Below are 6352 nucleotides of genomic sequence, written 5' to 3' on the forward strand. Positions count from 1 at the left end.
ACTGGATAATAAAACAGATAATAACTGCTATATTACAGAAAATCCTTATATAATAAAGATTCTCTGTTTTTTTAATATATTTTATTAGCTTATCTCTCTGTGCAGGCAGAGGTTTAGAAAAAAAAGAAAAGAAAAAAAAGAATTTTATTATTATTTAAATTTTTATAATTTCTGTAGAAAATAGATTATAGAATAGGTGGTAGAGTTTCTATAATATTAAAAATTCTTTTTTTTATTACAGAGATCCTCTATCTTCTTAATATATTTTATTAATTTATTTTTTTATACGGGCAGAGATTATAAAAAAAAAAAAAAAATATAATCTTATTATTATTTAAATCTCTGTGATTTCTGTAGGAAATAAATAGTAAAACAGGTACTAGAGCTTTTATAGTAATAAAAGTTTTTTTTTTTATTATAGAAGTTCTCTGTCTTCTTGGTATGTTTTATTATCTTATTTTTTTAAATAAGAAAGATTATATAAAGAAAATAATCTTATTATTATATTTAAACTTTTGTGATTTCTCTGATATATATATATAATACTAGAAGATCTTTATTTATTTAATATACTTTATTTTCTTGGTTCTGCTTATATTATAATAATTATTTTTAATCTTTATAATTTTTATAGGAAATAGATTATAGAGCAGGTACTAGAGTTCCTGTAATATTAAGAATTCTTTTTTTTATTATAGAAGCTCTTTGTTTTTTTAATATATTTTATTAGCTTGTCTCTCCATGCAGGCAGAAATTATAAAAAAAAAAAAAAAAAAAAGATAATTTTATTATTATTTAAATTTCTATAATTTTTTATAAAGAATAGATAGTATATTAGATAAAAGTACTCCTATAATATAAATAATAAAGTAGATAAAAATATTTTTATAATATTAAAAATTTTTATACTGTATACTATATATATCTTTTATTTTTTTAATTTATTTTATTTTTTTTCCTCTTTATGTGCCTAGCAAGGTAGAAAAAAGAAAAAATTAAAGAAGATTAAAAAAAAAATAATAATAAATAGATTAAGTATGAAGATGATAAACAGTATATAATTATATTATAATTAAAAAAGCTTTATAAAATAGAGAGAAAGAGATAGATAGAAAAAATTAAAAAAAAAAAATAAAGAATAAAGAATAGATAAATATAAAATAAAATAAAAAAAAATAATATATTTAAATATTTAATATTTATAAAGCTAGAGGGGACCAGGATTAAAATAAAAATAAAAAAAATATTTTAATAAAAAAAAAATAATAAATAAAATCTTATATTTTATAATTATCTGTACCATACTGTGTATAATAAATTTATTTTAATTTATTCTAGTTTTAGAAAGGATTGCAGTATTATAGATAATATTAATTAAATATTAAATTATATTTCTTAATCTAGATTTATTATTTATTTAATTTATCTACTTATTACTAATCAATATATTAATATAAAATTAATATATTATAAATAATTACTTTTACTGAGCAGGCTGGGTCTGTTATATTAGAATTATTAAGTATTATAGAATTAAATATTATAAATAATTAATTCTACTAAGCAGCTTAGCTATGTTATATTAGAATTATTAAGTATTATAAGATTAAATATTATAGATAATTAATTTTATCTAGCAGCTTGGCCATGCTGTATTAGAATTATTAAATATTATATAATTAAATATTATAATAATTTAATAAAATTTATATTATATTTTTATATTATCTATATATCTTACAGATCTTAAGTATTCTATATTTTCTATATATTATATATTCCACGGGTTCTATATATATAATATATATAATATATAGTATGACTTTTAAAATATTTATTATATTATATATATTCTGATATTCTGATAATCTTAGAGTTATATTATATTAAGATTATTAAATATTACAGAATTAAATATTATAGATAATTAATCTTACCGAGCAGCTTAGCCATACTATATTAAGATTATTAAATATTATATAATTAAATATTATAATAATTTAATAAAATTTATATTATATTTTCATGTTATCTATATATTCTATAAGTTTTAAGTATTTTATATTTTTTATATATTATATATCCCACGGGTTCTATATATACAATATATATAATATATAATATAATTCTTAAAATATTTATTATATTATATATATCCTGATATCCTGATAGTCTTAAAGCTATGTTATATTAGAGTTATTAAGTATTATAAAATTAAATATTATAAATAGTTAATTCTACTGAGCAGCTTGGCTATGCTGTATTAGGACTATTAAATATTATATAATTAAATATTATAAATAGTTAACTCTACCCAGCAGCTTGGCTATATTATATTAGGACTATTAAATATTACAGGATTAAATATTATAGTAATTTAATAAAATTTATATTATATTTTTATATTATTTATATATCCCACAGGTCCTATATATATGATATATTTAATATATAGTATAATTTCTAAAATACTTATTATATTATATGTATCCTGACAGTGTTAAAGCTATATTATATTAAAATTATTAAATATTATATAATTAAATATTATAGATAATTAACTCTATCCAGCAGCTCGGCCATACTGTATTAAGACTATTAAATATTATATAATTAAATATTATAATAATTTAATAAAATTTATATTATATCTTTATGTTATCTATATATTTTATAAATCTTAAATATTCTATATTTTTTATATATTATATATCCCACGGGTCCTATATATATAATATATATAATATATAATATAACTCCTAAAATGTCTATTATATTATATATATCCTGATATTCTAATAATTTTAGAACTATACTATATTAGGATTATTAAGTATTATAAAATTAAATATTATAGATAATTAATTTTACTGAGTAACTTAACTATGCTATATTAGAATTATTAAGTATTATATAATTAAGTATTATAATAATTTAATAAAATTTATATTATATCTTCATGTTATCTATATATTCTATAAATTTTAAGTATTCTATATTTTCTATATATTATATATCCCACGGGTCTTATATATATGATATATATAATATATAATATAATTTTTAAAATATCTATTATATTATATATATCTTGATATTCTGACAGTCTTAGAGCTATACTATATTAGAATTATTAAGTATTATAAGATTAAGTATTATAGGTGGTTGATTCTACTAAACAGCTTAACTATATTATATTAAGATTATTAAGTATTATATAATTAAGTATTACAGTAATTTAATAAAATTTATATTATATTTTTATATTATCTATATATTTTATGGATTTTAAGTATTTTATATTTTCTATATATTATATATCCCACGGGTTCTATATATATAATATATATAATATATAATATAACTTCTAAAATATTTATTATATTATATATATCCTGATATTCTGATAATCTTAAAGCTATGCTATATTAGAGCTATTAAATATTATAAAATTAAATATTATAAGTAATTGATTCTATTAAGCAGCTTAGCCATACTATATTAAAATTATTAAGTATTATAGGATTAAGTATTACAGTAATTTAATAAAATTTATATTATATTTTTATATTATTTATATATCCCACGGGTCCTATATATATAATATATTTAATATATAGTATAACTCCCAAAATGTCTATTATATTATATATATTATATATATCCTAACAGTGTTAGAGCTATGCTGTATTAAGATTATTAAGTATTATATAATTAAATATTATAATAATTTAATAAAATTCATATTATATCTTTATATTATTTATATATCCCACGGGTCCTATATATATAATATATCTAATATATAATATAATCTTTAAAATATTTAATATATTATATATATCCTAACAGTCTTAGAGCTATACTGTATTAGGACTATTAAGTATTATATAATTAAATATTATAATAATTTAATAAAATTTATATTATATCTTCATATTATCTATATATTCTATAGATTTTAAATATTTTATATTTTTTATATATTATATATCCCACGGGTCCTATATATGTAATATATATAATATATAATATAATTTCTAAAATACTTATTATATTATATATATTATATATATCCTGACAGTATTAGAGCTATACTATATTAAGATTATTAAATATTATAGAATTAAATATTATAAATAGTTAATTCTATCCAGCAGCTCAGTTATGCTATATTAAAATTATTAAATATTATAAAATTAAATATTATAGATAATTAACTCTACCAAGCAGCTCTAGTAGAGAAATCTTTATAAAAAAATAATAATTATATAATATCTGATTAATTTTAAACTAGTATTCTCTGATAAAATAGTTTATATAAAGTATAGTAATATAAACTTTATTTTTTTAAAAGATTATTATATAGAGTTATAGACCTTAAATTAGATTAAATAATATTTATTTTTAAATTTAGTTAGTATATATAATAGAAATTTATTTAAATTAATATTCTTTTTTAAATATATTAAGCCTGATTAAGTTTATTAAGTATTATATAAATAAATATTATAATAAAAAGTATTATTTTAATAAGTATTACTATAATAGCTGATACAGTAATTAATATATTTTTTATATTCTTAATCTATTAGTAATTAATATATAATATATATTTTCTAAGTTATATTTTAGATCCTGATATCCTATATACTTTAAAGATTATATATTTACTAGGATAATTCTAATAATTTAATTAATTAATTTATTTTATTCTTAAGCTCTGATTAATTAAACTTAATATCTATTAAATTATATAATTAAATAAAATTAAAAAGATTTAACCAGCTGAAATCTTAAAATTAAATCTCAGTAATAAATTTTTAAAATATTAAATTAAATAAATTTATTTTTAAAAAATTTAATATTAAAAAGCAAGAGTCACTGTCAAGAGAAATAAAGTAAAAAAAAATAATTAATAAAAATAATAAAAGAGAATTTAATAATATTTTTTTATTATAAATATTTTACTATATATAATGTGTTATAATAATCTTTTTTAAATAATTTATTATTATCCCTTTATTTAGATAATATTAATAATTTTATATATAATATTGAAGAGTTTTTTAAGATTATTTTTTATAAACTGATAAGTAAGTTCATTAAAATATATTTTATTAAAAATTAATATATTTTTATTAATACAGAATTATAATAATATTTTATTATATAAAGAAACAGGGGGCTATCTATACTAGATTTAATAATATTTAATTTTTTAAGAATATATACAGGACTAGAAGATATATTATAAATTTATAGATTTTTTCTAATAAATTAACTAACTTTTATAATCTATCATAGTAATATTCTGGTTAAATAACTTTTTTATATATATATAATAATTATAGCCGGCTTATTAAATCAGCTTAAAAAAATATTATATATAGCTGCTTTACCAGATCTGTTCTTTTTAATTAATTTAATAATATTTATATATTTAACTGAAATCTTTAAGTAGTATACTGATCTGTATACTTATATAATTAATTATAAATTTTTATTATAATTTAATAAAGATTTTAATTATAGTAAATAGAATAATAGAATTTAAATTAAATTAATACTATTCTAGTCTGTAAGCAGGAGTTCTATCTATAAGTATATATTATTTTAAAAAATAATATTTATCCAGCTTATTACTTTATTATCTAGAATAAGATTATTTATTAAATAAAGATCTTATTTATATATGAAATCTTTATAGATATTCTGGAAATTCTTATATAATATCTCTTAAATTAATTTTATTATTTTTAAGATTAATTATTATTAATCAAGTATAAGAAATATTTTTAATTTCTTAAAAATATAATATATTAGTAATATTTACAGGGCATCACTGAAGCCTGTAACTAGAAATTTTATTTATAAATATATTATATTTTAAAGAGTACTACTTACCCAGCTTATTATTTTATAATATATAATAAAATAATAAGATTATATATTAAAGAAAAGTATATTTTTTTTTTTTTATAAAAAAATTACAGATATTTTCAAAGATCTTATTTACTGTTATTATTATTTATTTAATAGAATTACTAAGATAGTTAATATCTGTTTATCTATTTAATATATTATTTTAAATTATATTAAAATATACAGCTATTTAAGTAATATCTTTAACTAAATCTTAACTAGAAATATTATTATAGATATTATTATTATAAATATTTATTTATTATTAATATTTTTTTCTGCTACTTAGGCTGTTCTATATAAGAGAATTTTAATTTATTTCTTTATATATATTTATATTATATTTCTATGAAGCTATAATTTGGATTTTAATAATTTATATATTTAAAAATTATATTATTAATTTAAATCTTATATATATTTTTAA

This window comes from Aspergillus costaricaensis (assembly GCF_003184835.1).
Source record: "Aspergillus costaricaensis CBS 115574 unplaced genomic scaffold BO79scaffold_75, whole genome shotgun sequence".
In the NCBI taxonomy this organism is placed as follows: domain Eukaryota; kingdom Fungi; phylum Ascomycota; class Eurotiomycetes; order Eurotiales; family Aspergillaceae; genus Aspergillus; species Aspergillus costaricensis.